Source organism: Bufo bufo, chromosome 3 (genome assembly GCF_905171765.1).
Source record: "Bufo bufo chromosome 3, aBufBuf1.1, whole genome shotgun sequence".
Lineage (NCBI taxonomy): Eukaryota > Metazoa > Chordata > Amphibia > Anura > Bufonidae > Bufo > Bufo bufo.
In genome coordinates this window covers 540,133,689-540,160,562 of record NC_053391.1, presented here as the reverse complement: position 1 = coordinate 540,160,562, position 26,874 = coordinate 540,133,689, and positions in this window count along the sequence as shown.

The following is a 26,874-nucleotide window of genomic DNA, read 5'->3' as shown; positions in this document are numbered from 1 at the left end:
TAGCCGCATCCCCAATAGCTATGCCCCTGGGCATATGTGTAGGAGCGAGAATTTGTGGCCAGGTGTGATTATATCTACGCTGCCTAGCTCTGTCACTAAAAGGATGATGAGGGAAGGGGGGCACAGCAAGCAAGGGACCAGTGATTGAGATGGGCAAAGTGCGTTGTGATTCAGCTATTACACACACAAAGTCATTTGGACTTATCTGCAGGTATGTGATGACAGATTCCCTTTAACGAAAACAGAATTTAAATACATGGCCGGGTCAAGTTTTCCAGAGCAGAAATTGTTTTCCCAGAAATTCTTTGGTTAATAGAAAGTGTCCTAATATGAACTGTGGTTCTCAATTTGAAAAAAAAAAAAAAAAACTTTTACCCCTTCAGTACCCTGCGATTTTCAATTTTTTCATTTTTAATCCCTGCTTTTCCTGAGCCATAAAAAATGTTTTCCCTTCACATGGGGATTGTTTTTTTTGTGGGACAAGTTGCACTTTCTAAAGGCACCATTTAATATTGCATATGATGTAGCGGGAAGCTGTAAATAAATTGTAGAATTTGGAGAAAAAAAAGGTTTTATATTTTTTATTAATGGCATTTCCTACGCAAAAGCTTTATGGGTTTTGTTTTTAATGGCATTCCATATGCAGTAATATTAACCTTTCATCTCTTGGACAGTACAATTACAGCAATATCATATTCATATAGGTTTTCTTTGTGTTTTGATATTTAAAAAAAAAAAAAACTTTTGTAAAAAAGTATATATTTTTTTCATTGTATTGCTATATTCTGACTCCCATGGCTTTTCTATAGTTATATCTACTAAGCTTTGTCAGGGCTCATTTTTTGAGTGGTAATACTATTTTGGAGTATGTATGATGTTTTCATCACATTTTATTCAATTTTTATCCCGTTCATAGTACGGGATAAATATATTTATATTTTAATAGTACGGGCATTTTGAGACGCAGCAATGTTTTTTATTTTTTATTTATTTTTTATTATGGTAATAGGAAATGATTCGAATGTTACATTTTTTTATATTATTTTTTTTTTTACTTTTTGGAGTCTGTTCTGTCCTCAGATAAAAATCCAGTTGTTTTCTGTGTGTTATCAATTTGACATTGCAATTTACTTGTGTTGTAATTCATCTGCATTATATTGTATGGTAACAGCACCATCTACTGGTGAGTTTAGTGTATTTCGTCCAACCTGTTTCCCTATGCATTATGGGAGTCCCAGGGCATTAGACGCAGTAGCCATCTTATGTCTGTGTGAGAAGTCACTCTCTAACTGGTTCTTCTGCTCCATGATTTTTATACAGCCTGTTTCAAGCATAGTCGGTAAGTACACTATCTATGTGACATTTACTGTAGTTTATTATATGTTTATTGCATTTGATAGCTTATGTACTGTATGTATAGCAGATATTCTTTATTCATGCCATGTACTATGGATATTTATGTTCTGAAATACTATTGTTTTATTCGGTAGTTTCACCTTTCCTGTCACAGTCTACTAGCAATAAAGAGAAGGTTAAAGCTGAACAGTCTATTTTTCTCGAGAAGACAGGGGGTTTAGCTACATGTCAGATTACAGACCATGCTAGCGTGTATGAGGACAGTATAGAGTCCCCCTAAGTGGCTATAAAAAGCAACCATTAGATTGCTTCTCCAATACACTGCAATGAATTGTCATTGCAGTGCATTGCAGATTCACTATGTTCCTATGAAGCCCTGCCACCGGCAGTGCTCCAAAGGAACTATAGCTGTAAAAGCTTTGGTTTCTTTAGAGACACCAGGGCTTTTCCAGACAACCAAGAGCTCCCCCAATCACCGCTTGTATGAGTCATTCAGACCGCCTCAGATGATACCTCAAAATTGACCACTGCATCTAAGGGGAGAAATGTCTCCAATCGACGTGTAAGACAACAGAATCTCAGTGACTATGGCAAACAAGAATATAGATCAGTTATTTTATTTGGGAACCCCAGAATCCCGATAAGCTTTTGGATGTCCACCTACTCACTCATTTTTTTCTCAGGGAGATTTGTCACCACTAGTGCTGAGCGAAGCGAGCTTTGGATGCTTCATCCAAAGTCGCTCCTTTCAAAACTTTGGAATAATACTGTACAGAGATCCGTATTAGAATGCATGGGCTCCGATGAGCCAAAGTAAGTTATTTGCGAAGTCGCATGTGACTTTGTTGAATACCTTCGATTTGATTTTTAAAGTGGAAAACCACATTAAAACTTAAAACCAAACTCGGCTTCAGTTCCGACTAGGAATGTTATTTAATATGTTAAGGGGAACCTGTTATAAGATCTATGTAACTAATTACATGCTGCTGCTGCTCTCATGGTACTGTACCCATTGGTAATTGTTATTTTTATCTCCTCATAGCCGTTTTGAAGAAATAACTTTTATAAAATACCCTTGACATGCCCTGAAATACTCTGTGACCTGCAGTCACTAGGGAGACTCCATGTAATCTCTGAGTCATGGAGCTGTCGCTGTAAGCCTGCCCATCCAGCTCTGATTCACATTCTAGTTTGGCCAGGTGATCGCTGGTGCATTCGAAATATCTTGCATGGCCAAGCTAGAGGAATGTCAATCAGAGCTGGATTAGCAGGCTTACAGCAGAACCTCTGTGACTGACTCAGCGATTGCACGGTGACTCCAGGTCTCATAGTTTGCGCATGTCAGGGACATTTCTTCAAAATGGCAATTTCTTCAAAATGGGGAGATAAATGAGGAGATAAAAATAACAATTACCAATGGAACCTGCATGATTAAAGCAGCGTCAGCATGTCATTAGTCCAGATCCGATGACAGGTTCCTTTAAATGCCTTGCATCCCACCCTAGTTCAGTCAGTGTAGTATGCCAGTAAAGGAAGTGAGAAGAAGCAACATATTCTCACTCCTCAGAGAATTAGGCTTTCATCCCAAAAAAATCACTATATCTGAGAAATGTACAGAGAGAAAACCATCACTACGTTATAGTTCTCCAAAAAAAGACAAAAAGGAAAGAAAGTAGAAGGTCCAGAATCTGCATGGCTGAGCACTGCAGCCATTCAGTAAGGTATTTGCTGTTTAAGGCTGATAAAGACTTTACTGAAGAGAGAGGGACATTGCTAAGACACCTTTCATACTGTGACACAGTCTGGCCCAACATATCTTAATCCTGTACCTCTCATCCGAGAATTACAGCCATCATTGCAAAAATAATATTGCTAGCCTTAGATTATGCAGAGAAAGCGTGAGACATAGGAGAGATAGAGGGAAGGAGTACTACAATCCCCATCCTTGCCTATATCCATACATTTCTATCTGGGAAGATTTTCACTGAGAATTGTTTGGAACTGTGTTTTGATACCATTAGATGCACAACAACTTCCATTCTGCACTTCAGTAAAGAGAGATGTTTATCTTCTACAAGTGACCTGGTTACTGACTCCCTACTGACCCTAGGGAGAATCGGTGTGCAGATTGCCACTGGGAATAATTATTGCATCTAGGGCCACTCCCATCCTCCACTTCAGCTTCTCTGGGGCTTGCCTCACATCTGGTTATCTAAGTTACTCCCTTTGGGGCAGGTGTAGCAGCCTCACTTAGCAACTATTTCCCTCAGGACCAAAACAGCCTTTTGCAGCCTGTAGATAGGAAGCATACAACATTATAATTCCCACACATTTTAGCCCTTCTGACAGTGGGACACTGTGTAGTAGTGACACTGCACATATCTGGCCATACGTATCTGTTACAACACCCACTGAAGAAGAAATGTAGAAATATATGATTCAACTGAATGGTTCATCATTTATTTCCTGGACATGCCAAATCCATGATGCTATTCTTAGACAGTGACACTCGATTCTGGCTTCCAAGCTCACGCTGTGCCCTGTTGAAGCTCATTAATGGTTGTTGTGTTTAACTTTCAGATAGTATAGACAAGAGTTAAAATGGTGGTTGGAAGCATTACTGTCACAGGTTAAAGGGAAGGGAAAACACCCAATACACACCACAACGAATAGACAACAATCTAGGCCTCAAAAGCTAAGGAAAGGGGATGGTGACCTCCTAGTAATCCCTAGGCCTTTCCCTTACTCCTGCCAGTATGAGCAGATCCTGATGGTGGAAATACTCATACTCCGGATATCTAAAGCCCTGCTAAAACTGACTAGCCCTAGGATAGGTAGCAGAGGATGAGACAGCTGGCTCCTTCCAGAATTAAGGAACCTGCATCTCCCTGAGGCCTAGAAACAACACACACCAGATAATAAGAAACAGCGAAGGCAAAAAGTAATCAGTTTAGAGATGTAAGGAGAAGCAGGAGATCCAAGAGAAACCAGCACTAGCAACTCCAAGCAGAAACTATCACCCTGATGGTCAGCAGTGTGAGGCGGATCTAATTAGAGCCTCATCACTGATAACGAGCGGCACCTGAGGAGAGGTGAGATCCTGCCAAACAACAACATACATAGAGGAAAACAGAGAGACCTGTCAGATAGCCTCACATGCAAGTCTATCCGATCTTCTCACCTTTGTCATGGGAGGGACCGTGACAGTAATCCCCCTTCTACGGACACCCAGGACCGACCTTATCAGGATTCGCCCTGTGAAAGGCCTTCACAAGGCGACTGGCATTCACGTCGGTCGCCGGAACCCACATTCTTTCCTCTGGACCGTAACTCTTCCAGTGTATGAGATATTGAAGAGATCCACGAAGAATATGTGAGTTCACTATTTGGGCAATCTGAAACTCAAGATTACCATCCACCATAACAGGAGGTGGTGGCAGGGAGGACGGTTCAGCAGGTTCAACATATCTTTTCATCAATGACTTGTGAAACACATTATGAATCTTCAAAGCCTGCTGAAGCTCAAGACGAAAAGCAACCGGATTAATATTGGCAGAGATCTTGTATGGCCCAATAAACCTTTGCCCAAACTTCCAAGAGGGTACCTTCAACTTAATTTTTCTTGTGAACAGACACACAGAATCACCCACTCTCAGGTCCGGACCACTCGCACGTCTCTTGTCAGCCATACGTTTATACTTTTTACCCATTTTATTTAAATTGTTTTGGATCTTCCGCCAAATAGATAACAACGAAGAGGAGTATGTTTCCTCTTCAGGTATACCAGACGTCTCAGTAACAGAAAATGTGCCAAACTGCTTATGGAACCCATATGCACCAAAAAACAGCGACTTAGTGGACTCCTGTCTACGATTATTTATGGCAAACTCGGCCAACGACAAAAATGAAGACCACTCTTCTTGATTCTCAGAGACAAAACATCTCAAATAAGTCTCCAGATTCTGGTTAGTGAAATAAAGACCACTCCTCTTGATTCTCAGAGACAAAACATCTCAAATAAGTCTCCTGATTCTGGTTAGTGCGCTCAGTCTGCTTGTTCGACTGAGGATGAAAGGCTGAAGAGAAGGACAATTGGACCCCCAGATGAGTACAGAATGCCTTCCAGAATCTGGAAACAAATTGAGTCCGTCTATCAGACACCACATCAGAGGGAATGCTGTGTAGTTTCACAATGTTATCGACAAACACTTGAGTGAGAGTTTTGGCATTAGGTAAACCTGATAATGGTATAAAGTGCGCCATCTTGCTGAAGCGGTCAACAACCACCAGAATCACAGTTTTCCCAGAAGAATTAGGAAAATCTGTGATAAAGTCCATGGACAAATGAGTCCAGGGTCGGAATGGGATAGACAAGGGAAGTAGAGACCCTGAAGGCCGAGTATGAGCCACCTTAGCACGCTCACAAGTCTCACAAGCTGCCACATAGCCCTCAGCACATTTACGTAACCCTGGCCACCAGAATCTTCGAGAAATGAGATCCACAGTGGATCTGCTCCCAGGGTGTCCCGTAAGAACAGTATCGTGATGTTCCTTAAACACCTTGTGTCGTAGTTCCGAAGGGACAAACAACTCCCCTGGAAGACAGGAATCAGGTGTCTCTCCCTGGGCCTCCAACACCTCTGCCTCAAGTTCAGAATAAAGGGCGGATAAAACCACCCCATCAGCCAATATCAGAGCAGGATCCTCCGAATCACCCCCCCCCCCCTTCCCCGGGAAAGCTACGAGACAAGGCATCCACGTTGACGTTTTTAATGCCAGGACGATAAGTGACAATGAAATAAAATCTAGTAAAAAACAACGACCATACGACCATCTGGCCTGCCTTGGGTTCAGACTTTTTGTGATCAGTAACAGGATGGATCGCTCCTTCCAACCAATGACAATATTCCAATAGTCTTGCGACTATAATTTCCTGTTTTTGGTCTTATAATTAAAACATAACCTTTATTTTCCTTATATTAAACAATATATCCCACAAAAAACATAAAGTGAATTGTTAAAAATACATATGGAGGGCTTGGATCTGTGGGTACAGTGTCTCTACTATTGCGGTAGATCAGGGGAACACTATATCGCTGAAAGCCACATGCAGGTTATTGTATCTGACCTGTGTTAGTACACTTAGTGCCTGTAGTGTCAGCCGACACCAGGCATTAATCATCTAAGCCGCACCTTATTGGCTAAACGCTCTATCCAAGGCTCTTGTCTTGGTTAAATACTGTCCCTCACAGAAAAACTCTCAGTAGCTATACTACTTGTATGCTTTTATCTAGACTGGTCCACAGAGAGGTTCGGCGTCTGCAGATCGCCTTGCCCTAATCCATTCTTAGCCCTACCATAATTATTAAAATGTTAAAGACACAGCTCCCCCAACATGTTTCACCGCATTTGCGGCGTCTTCAGGGTAATGGAGCTACTATCAACACGAGTGCTTCCTGTCTATGATCCTTTATGTCATATGACATAAAGGATCGTAGACAGGAAGCACTCGTGTTGGTAGTAGCTCCATTCCCCTGAAGACGCCGCAAATGCGGTGAAACATGTTGGGGGAGCTGTGTCTTTAACATTTTAATAATTATGGTAGGGCTAAGAATGGATTAGGGCAAGGCGATCTGCAGACGCCGAACCTCTCTGTGGACCAGTCTAGATAAGAGCATACAAGTAGTATAGCTACTGAGAGTTTTTCTGTGAGGGACAGTATTTAACCAAGGCAAGAGCCTTGGATAGAGCGTTTAGCCAATAAGGTGCGGCTTAGATAATTAATGCCTGGTGTCGGCTGACACTACAGGCACTAAGTGTACTAACACAGGTCAGATACAATAACCTGCATGTGGCTTTCAGCGATATAGTGTTCCCCTGATCTACCGCAATAGTAGAGACACTGTACCCACAGATCCAAGCCCTCCATATGTATTTTTAACAATTCACTTTATGTTTTTTGTGGGATATATTGTTTAATAAAAGGAAAATAAAGGTTATGTTTTAATTATAAGACCAAAAACAGGAAATTATAGTCGCAAGACTATTGGAATATTGAATTTGATCTCCTGGGTTAGTGGGTCATCTGAAATGTTGTATTCCAACCAATGACGCCCCTCTTCAAAAGTCAATTTAATGGCCAACAACTCTCTTTTACCTACATCATAATTTATTTTGGCAGAAGAGAGTTTTTTACAGAAAAAAGGACAAGGGCGCCATTTGCTAGGAGAAGAACCCTGTGACAAGACTGCTCCAACCCCTACCTCTGATGCTTCAACTTCCACAATAAATGGTTGTGACACATCCGGTTGCACCAGAATAGGAGCAGAAGCAATACATCCCTTTATTGCTGAAAAAGCATGCAATGCTTCTTCAGACCAGACTGAGAAATTTGCTCCTTTCTCAGTCATATCAGTTAATGGTTTAACAACAGTTGAGTAATTCAAGATAAATTTACTGTAGTAGTTGGTGAACCCCAAAAATCGTATGAGTGCCTTCAGATCGATCCCAGTCCAACACAGCACAGACTTTTTCCGGATCCATACAAAAACCCAAAGATGAGAGTAGGTACCCCAGGAATTGCACTTCACTGACCGCAAATACACACTTCTCCATTTTGGCATACAATTTATTCTCTGTTAGGATCTGTAAGACCTGTCTCACATGATCCTTATGCGTCTCCATATCACGAGAATAAATTAAAATATCATCCAGATAAAACACAATAAACCTGCCCACCAGATGATGAAAGATGTCATTGATGAAGTGTTGAAAAACCGAAGGAGCATTGGACAAACCAAAAGGCATGACCAGATTCTCAAAATGACCCTCAGGAGTATTAAAGGCTGTTTTCCATTTGTCCCCTTCATTGACTCTTATCAGATTATATGCCCCCCTCAAATCCAACGTGGAGAACACCTTGGCGCCGACAATCAGTTTGAATAAATCTGGGATCAAAGGAAGGGTAAATGAATCATTGATAGTGATGCGATAAAGCTCACGGAAGTCTAAACATGGCCCAAGAGTTCCATCCATTTTTTTCAACAAAGAAGAACCCCGCCGCCATTGGCCATTTGAATGGTCTAATATGACCTTTAGCCAAACTCTCGGTGATATACTCCCCCGTGGCTACTCTTTCGGGTTCAGAAAGATTATACAACCGAGACTTTAGCAATCTAGCTCCGGGAATACGGTTGACAGGGCAATCATACTCCCGATGAGGAGGCAACTCCTGGTTTCCACCCTTAGAGAATACATCAGAAAAATCTGAAAGGAAAGAAGGTAACATTTTAGTAGTTACAACAGAAAGTGACATGCTAAGACAGTTGTCAAGGCAGAAATCACTCCAATCGAGAATCTGTCTCACTTGCCAATCGATAGTAGGGTTATGTTTGGTTAATCATGGTAAACCTAACACCAGAGGAGTAGTGTTGAGCGCGAATATTCAAATAACAAATTTTAATCGCAAATATCGGCACTTCAAGAATTCACGAATATTTTGAATATAGTGCTATATATTCATAATGACGAATATTCAGCATTTTTTTCTATCTGAACACATGATTCCTCCATGCTTCTTGCTTGTGGGCCAATGACGTCATTGGCCCACAAGCAAGAAGCAGGGAGGAATCATGTGTTCACTTCACATGGAAAAAAATGCTGAATATTCAAAAAACGAATATATAGCACTATATTGAATATAGTGCTATATATTAGTTTTTTATAATATTCATCATTTTTTTTTATATCTGAAGTCTTGAGGTTGCTTGTGGCCTTGCTTGAGGCAACTCCTGGTCTCCACCCTTAGAGAATACATCATAAAAATCCAAAAGGAAAGAAGGTAACATTTTAGTAGTTACAACAGAAAGCGACATGCTAAGACAGTTGTCAAGGCAGAAATCACTCCAATCGAGAATCTGTCTCGCTTGCCAATCGATAGTAGGGTTATGTTTGGTTAACCATGGTAAACCTAACACCAGAGGAGTAGTGTTGAGCGCGACTATTCAAATAACAAATTTTAATCGCAAATATCGGCACTTCGAGAATTCACGAATATTTTGAATATAGTGCTATATATTCATAATGACGAATATTCTGCATTTTTTTCTATCTGAACACATGATTCCTCCCTGCTTCTTGCTTGTGGGCCAATGACGTCATTGGCCCACAAGCAAGAAGCAGGGAGGAATCATGTGTTCACTTCAGATGGAAAAAAATGACGAATATTCAAAAAACGAATATATAGCACTATATTGAATATAGTGCTATATATTTGTTTTTTATAATATTCGTCTTTTTTTTTCTATCTGAAGTCTTGAGGTTGCTTGTGGCCTAATGAATCATTGGCCCACAAGCAAGAAGCAGGGAGAAATCATGTGTACAGATGGAAAAAATTACGAATATTCTAAAAACAAATATATAGTACTATATTCTATATTCTATTCTATTCGCATATTACGCGATTATTACCTTGCCAATTTTCGCATAAAAAAAGAATGTAGAATACAACGAATATACGAATTTGCGAATATATGACGAATATTCAACAAAATATTCGCGAAATATCACAAATTCGAATATGACCCCTGCTTCTCATTACTACAGAGGAGCGGGCAAACCCTCCAGCACAAAACATTAAATGGATTCAATATGAGAATCTCCCACCTGTAGGCGAATGTCCTGCACCATTTGAGACAGACATTTTTGAGAGAGAGGGGCGGAATCAATCGCAAACACAGAAATATTTCTGTCTAATGCGCTTGTTATCAAACCATGCATACGGACAAACTGGCCATCCACTAAGTTAACCTCTGCCCCACTGTCAATAAATATTTCCATTTCCACAGTTTTGGAATCTAGCGCCACCTTGGCAGGCAGGAGAAATCGGGTACTACCGGTAAAAGACAAAAGTACATTCTCAACTTCCCCATCCACACTACCAAGAGTCAGAAGAGGACTAGACACATTAGGACCTATTTTTCCCTTTTCACCTTGATGTTTAACATAAGGACATACGTTAACAAAATTTCCTCCTTTACCACAGAAAAAGCAAAGTCTTTTCTTAACCCTAAAGTTTTTATCATCTGGTCCAGGTGTGACCTGACCCAATTGCATTAGCTCATCACCAGACAGGAGCTCGAGTGTCTCTTTTCCCAGAGTGTCAGAAGAGACCGCTTACCAGTATGATAATACGTCCCGAGCGAGAGGAACTTTAGATCTCTCCCTCAGGCGTCTATCAATACGCACCGCCAGAGACATGGCCGCCTCCAATGACTCTGGATTTGCCTGAAATGCCATGACATCCTTCAGGTTCTCAGACAGTCCTTGACAAAATTGACTATGGAGATCTGGGTCATTCCACTCCGTATCAGTTGCCCACCTCCTAAATTCAGAGCAATAGGACTCAGCAGAACGCTCTCCCTGCCGCAAGCAATGCAACTTAGATTCGGCCAGCGATCTGGGTCATCGTAGATAAGTCCCAGAGTTCTGAAAAATGTATCTACCGACCAGAGGGATTGTGAACCAGTCGGCAAAGAGAAAGTCCAGGACTGAGCGTCACCTTTCAGCAACAAAATAATAATCTCCACTCTCTGACTCTTGTCCCCAGAAGAGCTAGGATGCAGTCTGAAATATAATTTGCATTATTACCTGAACCAAACAAAGTTGTCACTTCCCCAGGAAAACCTATCCGGGAGAGCAACATTCGGTTCAGGGCAGGCCTGGTTCCCACTGCCGGAACCCACCGCCTGTGGTCTCTGAAACTGTGCAATGGCCGTACGGAGGTCAGTCACCTCCAAAGACAGCCCTGCATACGATCGACCAGTGCAGAAACAGTATCCATAGCTGCACTGAAAAAACAAAGGATAACTGTTTAGGCGGTTGATAATGTCACAGGTTAAGGGGAAGGGAAAACACCAAATACACACCACAACGAATAGACAACAATCTAGGTCTCAAAAGCTAAGGGAAGGGATGGTGACCTCCTAGTAATCCATAGGCCTTTCCCTAACTCCTGCCAGTATGAGCAGATCCTGATGGTGGAAATACTCATACTCCGGATACCTAAAGCCCTGCTAAAACTGACGAGCCCTAGGATAGGTAGCAGGGGATGAGACAGCTGGCTCCTTCCAGAATGAAGGAACCTACATCTCCCTGAGGCCTAGAAACAACACACACCAGATAATAAGAAACAGCGAAGGCAACAACTACTTAGCTTAGAGATGTAAGGAGAAGCAGGAGATCCAAGACAAACCAGCACTAGCAACTCCAAGTAGAAACTATCAACCGCATGGTCAGCAATGTGAGGCGGATCTAAATAGAGCCTCATCACTGATAACGAGCGGCGCCTGAGGAGAGGTAAGATCTTGCCAAACAACATACATAGAAGAAAACAGAGAGACCTGTCAGATAGCCTTACATGCAGCAAGTCTATCCGATCTTTTCACCTCTGTCACGGGAGAGACCATGACAGTTACAGGCAGTAGTGTAGCTTTTGGGGTTGAAGAAGTGCCAATGACAACTATACCCAGCAACACAGAAATATCGATCACATGTTAAGAAGAAGGTAGTGCATGGATGCTATGACTCCTCCTAATTACACAAAGTCACCCGGACATCTAAGACCAGCACCTCTGGTTTCAAAGCTTAAAATGCGTTCAGTATTGGAAATGATGTTGCGGAGTAAAGAATGAGGTTATTGGCAGGTGTAGAAAGCTGTTACATTGAGTAACGCAGTGCACAATGTTTTGTTTAGTTGATTATACACGTATATTATCTTTATGAACCATAACTTAAAGTCTTGTCGCTGTAACATCCTCCTATGTTATGGACCATATAACCAATAGACAGGATGCTTGCCTCTCTAATATGATAATAGAGCATGTATTCTCACAAATTTCATGGAGTCAATCTAATGATATGAAAGTTTCCTTGTTATTCAGTGCTTTGACAAATGTGTCTCTGTGCGGCTGGAAATCCTCAGTGTGGGACCTGATTGGAGAATGGTGCAGTGCCATGAAGAACAGTGACATCTGAAGCTCTCTGCTGCCATCTGCCCTCCATGTGCTGTATTACACCACAGAGCAGAAATGAACCTTTATTTCACTGTATGTGTAAAATAACCTGTTTTCTAGCATCTTAATCTAGAGAAACATTATGAGTCATGAATTTATGTTTATTATTCAAAACCAATGAGTTCATAGTATGTGATAGCTCATTGGTTTCCATAAAACTTTATAAGATAGCTAATAAATAGAAATGAATAAGGGGTTGGGTCAGCACAACCTGCCTGTAGGTGCAGATCGCTATGGCGAAATACATATACAAACGGAAAATGCAAATGTGATCGCACACTACATCCAGCACTCTGCCCTCCATGCTGGATGAGACATTGGTTTATATTTTGGCCAAAGCATAGTAAGCCACTCACCGCGTCAAGGCTGTCTCATGAGTGGTCCCTAACTCTTGTTCCTACCTGTTCATGGGCCATGACAGCCACATAAAATCCAGGGAATGCAGGTCAGCATGCAAGTCAAGTACACTTTGCTTGTAACCCCGTCCGGTGCCATTACAGCTTTCATCGGATCCAGGGATGCAAGTACCAACATGCATGCTGAACCCACCATATACTTCTCCTGGAGCCAAATGGCTAATGGTAGGTTCTATACAAGCAGACTCAGTTTTATACTGACTTTAAAACCAGCCTCAAGGACAGATTAACTGGTCAGGTGTGCAATGACTCCAAGGAGATCGCCACGCCTCCAATATATACTACAAAGAAAAAAATAAGGGGTTGGGTCAGCACAACCTGCCTGTAGGTGCAGATCGCTATGGCGAAATACATATACAAACGGAAAATGCAAATGTGATCGCACACTACATCCAGCACTCTGCCCTCCATGCTGGATGAGACATTGGTTTATATTTTGGCCAAAGCATAGTAAGCCACTCACCGCGTCAAGGCTGTCTCATGAGTGGTCCCTAACTCTTGTTCCTACCTGTTCATGGGCCATGACAGCCACATAAAATCCAGGGAATGCAGGTCAGCATGCAAGTCAAGTACACTTTGACTTGCATGCTGACCTGCATTCCCTGGATTTTATGTGGCTGTCATGGCCCATGAACAGGTAGGAACAAGAGTTAGGGACCACTCATGAGACAGCCTTGACGCGGTGAGTGGCTTACTATGCTTTGGCCAAAATATAAACCAATGTCTCATCCAGCATGGAGGGCAGAGTGCTGGATGTAGTGTGCGATCACATTTGCATTTTCCGTTTGTATATGTATTTCGCCATAGCGATCTGCACCTACAGGCAGGTTGTGCTGACCCAACCCCTTATTTTTTTCTTTGTAGTATATATTGGAGGCGTGGCGATCTCCTTGGAGTCATTGCACACCTGACCAGTTAATCTGTCCTTGAGGCTGGTTTTAAAGTCAGTATAAAACTGAGTCTGCTTGTATAGAACCTACCATTAGCCATTTGGCTCCAGGAGAAGTATATGGTGGGTTCAGCATGCATGTTGGTACTTGCATCCCTGGATCCGATGAAAGCTGTAATGGCACCGGACGGGGTTACAAGCAAAGTGTACTTGACTTGCATGCTGACCTGCATTCCCTGGATTTTATGTGGCTGTCATGGCCCATGAACAGGTAGGAACAAGAGTTAGGGACCACTCATGAGACAGCCTTGACGCGGTGAGTGGCTTACTATGCTTTGGCCAAAATATAAACCAATGTCTCATCCAGCATGGAGGGCAGAGTGCTGGATGTAGTGTGCGATCACATTTGCATTTTCCGTTTGTATATGTATTTCGCCATAGCGATCTGCACCTACAGGCAGGTTGTGCTGACCCAACCCCTTATTTTTTTCTTTGTAGTATATATTGGAGGCGTGGCGATCTCCTTGGAGTCATTGCACACCTGACCAGTTAATCTGTCCTTGAGGCTGGTTTTAAAGTCAGTATAAAACTGAGTCTGCTTGTATAGAACCTACCATTAGCCATTTGGCTCCAGGAGAAGTATATGGTGGGTTCAGCATGCATGTTGGTACTTGCATCCCTGGATCCGATGAAAGCTGTAATGGCACCGGACGGGGTTACAAGCAAAGTGTACTTGACTTGCATGCTGACCTGCATTCCCTGGATTTTATGTGGCTGTCATGGCCCATGAACAGGTAGGAACAAGAGTTAGGGACCACTCATGAGACAGCCTTGACGCGGTGAGTGGCTTACTATGCTTTGGCCAAAATATAAACCAATGTCTCATCCAGCATGGAGGGCAGAGTGCTGGATGTAGTGTGCGATCACATTTGCATTTTCCGTTTGTATATGTATTTCGCCATAGCGATCTGCACCTACAGGCAGGTTGTGCTGACCCAACCCCTTATTTTTTTCTTTGTAGTATATATTGGAGGCGTGGCGATCTCCTTGGAGTCATTGCACACCTGACCAGTTAATCTGTCCTTGAGGCTGGTTTTAAAGTCAGTATAAAACTGAGTCTGCTTGTATAGAACCTACCATTAGCCATTTGGCTCCAGGAGAAGTATATGGTGGGTTCAGCATGCATGTTGGTACTTGCATCCCTGGATCCGATGAAAGCTGTAATGGCACCGGACGGGGTTACAAGCAAAGTGTACTTGACTTGCATGCTGACCTGCATTCCCTGGATTTTATGTGGCTGTCATGGCCCATGAACAGGTAGGAACAAGAGTTAGGGACCACTCATGAGACAGCCTTGACGCGGTGAGTGGCTTACTATGCTTTGGCCAAAATATAAACCAATGTCTCATCCAGCATGGAGGGCAGAGTGCTGGATGTAGTGTGCGATCACATTTGCATTTTCCGTTTGTATATGTATTTCGCCATAGCGATCTGCACCTACAGGCAGGTTGTGCTGACCCAACCCCTTATTTTTTTCTTTGTAGTATATATTGGAGGCGTGGCGATCTCCTTGGAGTCATTGCACACCTGACCAGTTAATCTGTCCTTGAGGCTGGTTTTAAAGTCAGTATAAAACTGAGTCTGCTTGTATAGAACCTACCATTAGCCATTTGGCTCCAGGAGAAGTATATGGTGGGTTCAGCATGCATGTTGGTACTTGCATCCCTGGATCCGATGAAAGCTGTAATGGCACCGGACGGGGTTACAAGCAAAGTGTACTTGACTTGCATGCTGACCTGCATTCCCTGGATTTTATGTGGCTGTCATGGCCCATGAACAGGTAGGAACAAGAGTTAGGGACCACTCATGAGACAGCCTTGACGCGGTGAGTGGCTTACTATGCTTTGGCCAAAATATAAACCAATGTCTCATCCAGCATGGAGGGCAGAGTGCTGGATGTAGTGTGCGATCACATTTGCATTTTCCGTTTGTATATGTATTTCGCCATAGCGATCTGCACCTACAGGCAGGTTGTGCTGACCCAACCCCTTATTTTTTTCTTTGTAGTATATATTGGAGGCGTGGCGATCTCCTTGGAGTCATTGCACACCTGACCAGTTAATCTGTCCTTGAGGCTGGTTTTAAAGTCAGTATAAAACTGAGTCTGCTTGTATAGAACCTACCATTAGCCATTTGGCTCCAGGAGAAGTATATGGTGGGTTCAGCATGCATGTTGGTACTTGCATCCCTGGATCCGATGAAAGCTGTAATGGCACCGGACGGGGTTACAAGCAAAGTGTACTTGACTTGCATGCTGACCTGCATTCCCTGGATTTTATGTGGCTGTCATGGCCCATGAACAGGTAGGAACAAGAGTTAGGGACCACTCATGAGACAGCCTTGACGCGGTGAGTGGCTTACTATGCTTTGGCCAAAATATAAACCAATGTCTCATCCAGCATGGAGGGCAGAGTGCTGGATGTAGTGTGCGATCACATTTGCATTTTCCGTTTGTATATGTATTTCGCCATAGCGATCTGCACCTACAGGCAGGTTGTGCTGACCCAACCCCTTATTTTTTTCTTTGTAGTATATATTGGAGGCGTGGCGATCTCCTTGGAGTCATTGCACACCTGACCAGTTAATCTGTCCTTGAGGCTGGTTTTAAAGTCAGTATAAAACTGAGTCTGCTTGTATAGAACCTACCATTAGCCATTTGGCTCCAGGAGAAGTATATGGTGGGTTCAGCATGCATGTTGGTACTTGCATCCCTGGATCCGATGAAAGCTGTAATGGCACCGGACGGGGTTACAAGCAAAGTGTACTTGACTTGCATGCTGACCTGCATTCCCTGGATTTTATGTGGCTGTCATGGCCCATGAACAGGTAGGAACAAGAGTTAGGGACCACTCATGAGACAGCCTTGACGCGGTGAGTGGCTTACTATGCTTTGGCCAAAATATAAACCAATGTCTCATCCAGCATGGAGGGCAGAGTGCTGGATGTAGTGTGCGATCACATTTGCATTTTCCGTTTGTATATGTATTTCGCCATAGCGATCTGCACCTACAGGCAGGTTGTGCTGACCCAACCCCTTATTTTTTTCTTTGTAGTATATATTGGAGGCGTGGCGATCTCCTTGGAGTCATTGCACACCTGACCAGTTAATCTGTCCTTGAGGCTGGTTTTAAAGTCAGTATAAAACTGAGTCTGCTTGTATAGAACCTACCATTAGCCATTTGGCTCCAGGAGAAGTATATGGTGGGTTCAGCATGCATGTTGGTACTTGCATCCCTGGATCCGATGAAAGCTGTAATGGCACCGGACGGGGTTACAAGCAAAGTGTACTTGACTTGCATGCTGACCTGCATTCCCTGGATTTTATGTGGCTGTCATGGCCCATGAACAGGTAGGAACAAGAGTTAGGGACCACTCATGAGACAGCCTTGACGCGGTGAGTGGCTTACTATGCTTTGGCCAAAATATAAACCAATGTCTCATCCAGCATGGAGGGCAGAGTGCTGGATGTAGTGTGCGATCACATTTGCATTTTCCGTTAATAAATAGAAATGCACTGTCAATAAAGCATCTTATGCAACATTGTCCATTTAGGAAAAGTTTTTAGCTTTACGTGCCGACACTGAAATACCCTTTTAGAGACCGTGTCCGCCATTGGAATGCATTTATTTGAATTGCCACATGCATATAACATAAATATAAGGCAACTTTGCATAGAGGAGCAATTATAAAGACCCACCATAGGCCTGCATCAGAGCTCTGCCTACATAATGGTAGGAGATTTTTAATCAAGACATTTATATTATTATTTTATTTTTATTTATTTTTTGGATGAATTGGAGCAATACAAAACAATTTGTTGGAAAACGCGCACATAGCTTTCTTTTACTGTAATTTACTTTTGTAGATTGAAAGAGTCGTAGGCAGAATATAATGCTGTGATAACGACCACAGTAATAACACCAGTGATAACAAAAGCCTAAGAGCAAACCTAAAAACATACGTGAGAGGGCCTATAAACAATCTATAGCTGTTCCTCCTGACTCCTTTACACAGGTGCACTCTCGGCTTGGCCGAGCATGCGTATCTTCTGAATTGATAGAAGCGAATAAGCCATTGCCGGGCATCTCTAGTGGTTTCTTATCTCCCTGATATTAACAGAATTGAACATCTTGAAATTCAACATGCCAAATATTTACACTACTTCCTCTGTCATTGCTATACAGATCCGATGGTCAGCCTGATCTGTCAAAATCGCCAGGTTTTGGCGACATCAATCCAATATATATAATCATTAATCAATCTAAACTATAATCGTGTCTCTAATGATTTCTTCAAAACACATGGTTCTTTACTCTTGAAAAGCCAAAAATTAAATGAAAATGAAAAAAGAAAAAATGATTGACTCAATGGGGTTATAAAAGATGCTGCCATCTCACTGTGTGCGGTTCACATCTGTATGCCTGTTCCACGACCCGCGAAAAAAAAACAAAAAAACAGAACATGCCCTATTCTTGTCCATTTTGCGGACAAGAATAGGCATTTGTTACATAGTTCGGGACCTGAGGAAGGGGGTGCACACGGCTGGTATCCTTTTGTGGATCCGTGTTTTGCGGATCCATGATTTGCGGACGGCAAAACGGATGTGTTCATGTGAATGCTCCCTTAGCCTGCCGACCACTAGACATGTGTGATTAAAAGGCACTTTATTATTGAGTGACCAGAGTTATTTTCAGCAAACTGTCACATTTACATGCAGTCTGCCTATGCCCGGCAATATATGTATAAGCCTTCAAAGACTGACGGATGTACATCGGTTACAACATCTAGAATAAGAATACTTATATATTATTGTAAAACAAGCTGCATGGTTCATAATTTCAACGTAAGATCAACATCTTTGGGTTTGTAAATTCGGACTACAATCAAGTGGGATGTGACAATATGATAATTGTTATATGAATGTAACGGTTAAACTTCAGAAAGCCTAGACTGCAGTGTGGTGCCTGAACTTGCTTGATGTTGATTAGTTCAATTCTACTGCCATCTGGTGGAAATTTTAATTATTGCATTTATAGTGAACGTGAGAGCGACTGTCCAGTTATTCATAATATAATAATGAAATAAAGGAGCCAAATAAAAGTATAGAAAAACAAATAATTGTTACTTTACTTAGAACATGCAACTTGTTATGACATTTTTTTGCCTTGATCTTTGCTCTCTTTAACTTTGTCTGCTAGATTCAATTATGCCACAAAGTATTCTGATACTCTATGCTGATTATTCTGATCTCTCTGTTGCATTTGACAATAGAGACCACCAAATCAACATACTTCACTCTATTGGACTTAAAGAGCAACTAAATCTTTATATAAACTTTTATTATGTTGTCCCTAATGCCCTAATAAAGCTATCTCTGATATACTTTATTAATCAATTTTCTATTTTCACTACACTCTTTCCTACCTAAAGCGCACCATTCACTGTGCGCTTAAAACTCTGTTCTCTGTACACCTCTAACAGCTCAGCAGTGTACGGAGTACACATTTTATGAATGGTCAGCAGCAGCGCTTTGAGTACGGGCAGGAGCGCATATTGCTGATCCCACCCGTGCTTCCTGAATGATTGCTAACTCTTGGCATAGCACATGGGTACCCTATACCCATGTACTATGCCAGGATTAGCTGAGCGGAGAGAGCTCCGCTCAGCTAATCCTGCCACCATTCCTGCTGACCAGCTCCTTCTCTCCCAGACTCTAGTGATCTGGTCCCATTGGCCTCTCTCTTCTTCTTTTCAGCAGATCCGGCCACTGGAATAGCTCTCTCCCTCCATGCATGCTATAGCCTGCTTTTTTCTCAGCTAGGCCTCCCTCTCTCTCTGCCTGTAGGGCATGTGTGAGTGCTCCTTTTGCCTACTAAAGGGCTAGTGGATATGTACTCTATTCTTCCCCTGCCAATGGCTGATCATCCTAGGGTACCTAAAGAAGCACTCCCACAAAAATGTATATTCACTGACCTGTTAGAAAGATATAAAGTAAGATGTCAACTGTAGTGAAGGTTATCTTCTTACTAGAGACTGTATTTATGAGTTATAACCTCCCTTCTGATCCTCAGCTGTGTCATGTGACCAACAGTCTGACTCTCCAAATAACACATCTTATGTGTGGACAGGAAGCTGGGTTCTCTGTGTATTCGTATGGGAGGCTCAATGTCAGTCTCATAGGAATGGATAGAGAAACTAACTTCTTGTCCTGTGTCAGTTGGAGATTAGAGTGTTGGTCACATGACACAGCGAAGGATCAGAAGGAAGGCTATAACTCACAATTAAAGTCTCTGGTAAGAAGATTACCTTCACTACAATTTACAACATGTACATTTTTAACAGGTCAGAGAATAAAAAGTTTTGTGGGAGTGCTTCTTTAAGGGACCTTCCCTTATGGAAAGGTGCCTAGGAAAAAGTTCTAGTTTACTAGTGTCCTTCAAAAGTGTGCTGCTTCTGTGTATGCCAGCCCATGTACCAACCTCTGCCTGTTTCCTGGATGTGACCCTTCATTGTCTGACCTAACCTCTAACTGATCTCTGTATTGAATCTGAGATGCCCGCTATGACCTTGGACTGTGTATCTGATAGCATAAACTCTGCTTGTCCTGATCTCGGCCTCTACCTGTCTATGGTTTTTGTCTGATCCCTCGGTGCTCCGAACCTTTGTGTCCTGGCTCCCATGGGTCAGCAGTCACTCGAACAGAGACTACTCCAAGAAGTAGCAACCTGAAAGTCCTCTGCAGCAAAGTCAAGATCCCTGTATAGGAGTTAAAGGGTGAATACCACATAGATAACGCCATTAGGAGTAGCCCCAAGCCAAATCTGTTCAAGTGACACAACGGATTCACATTCACTTCATAACAGGTGTCTCAGAGTTTAGCCCTAGTCCTTTCTTGTTTTCTCTCTATATAGCCCCTATTGGAGAAACTGTCAGCAGATTTCGTTTTCCATACCATTTCTATGCTGAAGATACCCGATTATATACCTCATCCTGTGACATCGCCCATGCACTACTACAAACCACTGATAATTGCCTGGCCGCTGTCTCTAACATCATGTCTTCTCTCTATATGAAACAGAACATTTCATCAACTGAATTGTCTGGGTTTTCACCATTAGCTAAGTCGATATTTCCCTCCATCCGTGGTACTACCAGAACCCGTAGGCAGCATATGCTTGCTGTCTTGGGGTTATGTTTGACTATGATCTTTTATTTGCTCTTAATATTTCACTTCATGTCACCTTCAACTCAGACACATCTCTAGGATCCCCTTCCCCTCTCTTACTGTGGAGACAACAAAAACTCTCATTGTTGCCCTTATTTGTTCTCATCTAGATTACTGTAAGTTATTTTGTGAAAGTGATCCTCTGACTAGTATATATGTATGTGTAGTACCCAAATTGTAGTATTGTGGTATGTGGTACTCCAAATTGTATATTGTTATTCATTGTATTTTACTGTTTGGTTACTGAATATTTCTACCAGCGAGGAAGGTATGGCAAAGGTTTAACGGAACCGCGTTAACCACCCTGTTCTTCTCCTGTTGGTGGGAGTTGCCTGGTCCTGTAGCTACAGACTGAAGAGGACACAGCCTGCATTGCTCCTACTCCTGTTACGGATTTCCCCAGAGAGAGCCATTACCAAATTGTCTCAAGTAAAGCCTTGAGAGGATATAGACAGCAGAATGAACTTCTATATTCAGCTTCTGCAGACACTGCTGTAAAGAGAGGGAATACAGCTAAAGACACCCTCATCACCAAACTACCACTAGGCCAGTATTACCGAAGTGCTGAATCAATACCAACCAACCGGCTTCAATATCCTTGCTGGTACCAGAGAAGAGTTGCACTAAATCCTGCTGCCACTGTATGTATTTCCAGTTCTATGTTGCACTTAGTAAAAGGACTTTGTTACGTTCAACTTCATTATTCAGTGCTACAACTTTCACTGCAACGGACTGCAGGGAGAGACGGCCTGAGGTAGGACACCGTGACACAACTACATTACATCTGGGCCACTACCACTCCCATCCTCTACACCAGCTCATTGAATATAAATTAATAAAGAGTGTGTTTATACCTGTATTGAAAATGCTTCTATGATTAATCTGCACTTTGCTGTAAGGCTACTTTCACACTCACGTTTGGTGCGGATCCAACATGGATCTGCACAAACTCTTCCGTTCAGATAATACAACCACATGCATCCGTTCATAACGGATCCGTTTGTATTATCTGTAACATAGCCAAAACGGATCCGTCTTGAACACCATTGAAAGTCAATAGGTGACGGATCTGTTTTCTATTGTGCCATATTGTGTCAATGAAAACTGTTCCGTCCCTATTGACTTACATTGTGTGTCAGGACGGATCCGTTTGCCTCCGCATCGTCAGCAGCGTTTTGGTGTCCGCCTCCAGAGCGGAATGGAGACTGATCAGAGGCAAAATGATGCATTCTGAGAGGATCCTTATCCATTCAGAATGCATTAGGGCAAAACTGATCCGTTTTGGACCGCTTGTGAGAGCCCTGAACGGATCTCACAAACGAAAAGCCAAAACGCCAGTGTGAAAGTAGCATAATTTGGTTCATTTTTTATTTTATTTTATATACATCTGCAAAGTTTGCTGACTTGTTTTTTAACTTTATTTAGGGTGAAATGAATCGGTCCTTATGTAATGGACAGTTGGAATATTGGCAGCTGCTTCTTACACTTTACATTGAAAATAAGAAACCTGTTAACACCTGTAAACTGTAAACAGCTGTATTCAGGTTGTGGCCACACGTTCAGGTTCCTTGATGCTGTTTTCAAAGCCAAATTTAAAAAAAAAGTAGTATCTGTCCTTTATATGTTCTCTCCTTTTATGATCCACTCCTGATTTTTGGCTTCCAAAACTACCTCCAGATACCTGATGTCATGGTCCCTCCCATGACAGACGTGAGAAGATCGGAAAGACTGGCGGCACATGAGGGTATCTGACAGTCACTCTGTTTTTTCCTTTCAGTGTTGTGCCTGGTAATGACCACACCTCTTGTCAGGTGCAACTTGTAGTCATTACTTAGGTGCCACAGTCCATCCCGTGACAGAGGTGAGAAGATCGGATAGACTTGTTGCACGTGAGGCCATCTGACAGGTCTCTCTGTTTTCCTCTTAGCATGTTGTTGCTTGGCAGGATCTCACATCTGCTCAGGTTCTGCTCGTTATCAGTGATGAGGCTCTATTTAGGTCCGTCTCACACTGCTGACCATGCGGTTGATGTTTCCTGTTGGATTTGCTAGAGCTTGTTTGTGATCTACTGCTTTTTTATCCATCCCAAAGCTAAGTGCTTGTTGCATTTTCTGTTTGTTGTTCGCTGTTGTGTTTTGTTTAGAGATGGGAATCTTGCTGGATTCAAATCCCAGCCTCATTTGAGCTGAGTGTGCTGGGGCAGCTGTCATGTGTATGGCTGTACACTGGCTATCAAAGCTATAAACAAGTCTACAGTAGAAGTCTCATATTTTTTCAGTAAGTGGCTATGCAGCTCTTATAGCTGTGTGGTTAAGTGCCTTGCCTCTTATGCAGAAGGTCATGGGTTCGAATCCCAGCATAAACCTTTCTGAAATACAGGCTAAATTAGAATACACAAGCAGTGACTCCATATATGGACATACAGGTCGGAAGAGGCCTGCATCGCATCGCTGACATGGAGGTAAGTATAAAAGTTTGTTTTTTTTTAATACCGGACTGTTACTGCCACATGGGGGGAGGAGGAGGCACTTGATACTGGCACATGGGGAGGTGGCACTATGATACTGGCACATGGGGGGTAGGATGGGCAGGAGAGAGGCACTTGATACTGGCACATTGGGAGGGGGGAATGGCACTATGATACTGGCACATGGGGGAGGAGATAGGCACTTAATACTGGCACATTGGGGGGGTGTCACAGTCATTACCGCTGGCTGTGACCTTCTGTCTATGCTCTCACTGCAGCTCCGTTCCTCTGTATTATTTGTGGTTCTGTATGGGTTAACTCCCCTGTATTCCTATTAGGAGTTAATCCTCTGTCTGCTCCATGGGTGTGGTCTCTCTGCTGCACCCATGGAACCTGTATATAAGCCTGAGGTTTCCTCAGTTCTGTGTCAGCTCTCCTGGTGTGTGTTGTCTGTCCTGTTCCTGGTTTGTACTCTCTCCCATGCTGCTGACCCATGGGATATCTATCTGTCTGTCTGTGCTCTGTGAGTTTCCCTACTTGTTCATTACGTTCTCTGATGTCCTCTTTCCTGTCTTTCTGATATCTGATCTGCCTGTTATGTTTTAGTTACTTTGTGTTTATTCTGATGTCTGTGTTCAGCAAGCCTTTGCAGCAGAGTGGCATGACAAGGCCATGCAGTTTACTACTGGTGGAGCAAGTCCTTCTCTGCTCATTGCCACTCCTGCTCCCTTGCGTGAACTCCTGTTTGTATTATTAGTTGCCCTGTTTTGTATTCATATGTCTGTGTTCAGCAAGCCTTTGCAGCAGAGTGGCATGACAAGGCCATGCAGTTTACTACTGGTGGAGCAAGTCCTTCTCTGCTCATTGCCACTCCTGCTCCCTTGCATGAACTCCTGCTTGTGTTATTTGCCCTGTTTTGTATTTACCTGTCTGTTATGTTTGCCTATGTGCCGTCGGTACCTTCTGGTACCTGTTGTCCATTCACTCCTGCTGTCACTGTCTAGGTCACGCTCCAGAGTGGACCCTGGCAACTTCCTGCGGCTAAGTCTAACCCTACCATCTAGGGCTCTAGTGAAAACCAGGAGTTGCTTAGTTACGCCCCTCTGGAGTATTACTAGACAGTGGCGCAGTGGGGGTTTTCTCCCACTGTGCTGATGGTACATAGAGCTCATTTTTTCTCTGTGCTGCCTTTCATGTTTTTGTTTGTGCAATAAACTCTTATGTGTCTGTACCTGATTTCTGTTTATTGCTTGACGACGCGGTGGTCTCTCCTGGGACATCTAACTCGTGACAGGGGGGAGATGGCACTATGATACTGGCACATGGGGGGATGGGAAGGAGAGAGGCACTTGATACTGGCACATTGGGGGGAGATGGCACTATGATACTGGCACACTGGGGGGGAGATGGCACTATGATACTGGCACATAGGGGGGAAGGGAAAGAGAGAGGCACTTAATACTGGCACTTTGGGGGGTGAAATGGCACTATGATACTGGGACATAGGGGTGGGAGGAGAGAGACACTTGATACTGGCACATGATGGGGGGGCATCTATGGGGACACTTACTGGCACATTATTGGGGGGCATTATGGGGGTCCCTTTTTACTGGCACATTATAGGGCGGCACTATGGGGGCATCTACTGAGGCCACAAAGAAGGAGTATTTTATATGGGGGGCTCTGTGTGGTACTAGTATTATCAGGGGGTTTATCTGTTTCTGCAGTATTGTATTGGGGAGCAGAGCGGCACAGTATTGGGTGTGGTAGGATGATTTGTCCAAAAGATGCGAGGATGATGGAAAAGTAGTAAACTAAGATTTTTTTTTGTGAAACTGCAGGGTCTGAAGGTCTGAAAGGAGAAGATGAGGAAAGAGAACATCTACATCAGAGAGACATCACTGGATGTAAGAAGTATGTGTGCTGTATTTCCAATTTTCTTTCGAATCCGAATCCAAATACTTTGTTAAAAAAGTAAGGACTCTTTATTTTTTCATATTAACCCCTTAACAACCCAGGACGAGAATGCTCGTCCAAAATCGCCGGCACTTAGCGCTAGAGGACGAGCGTTCTCGTCCTGCAGTCGTTCCTCCCCCCCCTGCGTGCGGTGCCGTGATCAGCAGCAGTGATCCGGCGGTTACTGACAGCCGGATCCCTGCTGCATCCACCAGCATTGTCGATAATGCCGATGCCGGTGGATTAACGCCTCATATGCCGCGGTCAGCGCTGACCGCGGCATATAGGAGGTTTGCGCTCCCTCACCTCATCCATCCGTCCCTGCGCTGCTGTGGCGGGGACTCGATGGTTACCATGGCAGCCCCAACCAAAGCATGTAGGCCTAAGAGGCCCAGCCCCAAGGCTGGGTCTCCTAGGCAACTGTTAGCGTCTTACAGTGTAAGACACTAACAGTTCAATACAGCACAATACAGATGTATCGTGCTGCATTGAAACAGGGATCAGACCCTGTAATGTTGAAGTCCCAGAGTGGGACAAATAATAAAGTGGAAAAAAAAAAGTTAATAAAATTAAAGTTTTACAAAAAAAATTAAAAGTTTCAAGTAAAAAAAAAAAACAAAGCGTCCTTTTCCAAAAATAAAGTAAAAAAATTTGTAAAGAATAGGGAAAAGACATATAGACATATTATTTATTGTTGCGTCCGTATCGACCAGCTCTATAAACATATCACATGACCTAACCCCTCAGATGAACACTGTAAAAAATAAAAACTGTGCTAAATAAACAATTTTTTTGTCACCTTACATCACAAAAAGTACAACAGTAAGCGATCAAAAAGGCGTACGCCCACCAATATAGTACCAATCTTTTTTTAATCAGATTCTTTTTTTTAGAGAATATAGTACCAATCTTATGTTCACCTCATCCCGCAAAAAATTAGACCCTACCTGAGACAATCGCCCCAAAAATAAAAAAAATTATGGCTCAGAATATGGAGATACTAAAACATAATTTTTTTTGTTTTAAAAAAGCTGTTAGTGTGTAAAACTTACATAAATAAAAAAAAGTATACATATTAGGTATCGTCCGAATCGACCGGCTCTATAAAAATATCACATGACCTAACCCCTCAGATGAACACCGTAAAAAATAAAAACTGTGCTAAATAAACAATTTTTTGTCACCTTACATCACAAAAAGTGTAATAGCAAGCGATCAAAAATTCCTATGCACCCCAAAAATAGTGCCAATCAAACCGTCATCTCATCCCGCAAAAATCATACCCTACCCAAGATAATCGCCCAAACACTGAAAAAACTATGGCTCTCAGACTATGGAAACATTAAAACATTATTTTTTTTGTTTCAAAAATGAAATCATTGTGTAAAACTTACATTAAAAAAAAGTATACATATTAGGTATCACTGCGTCCG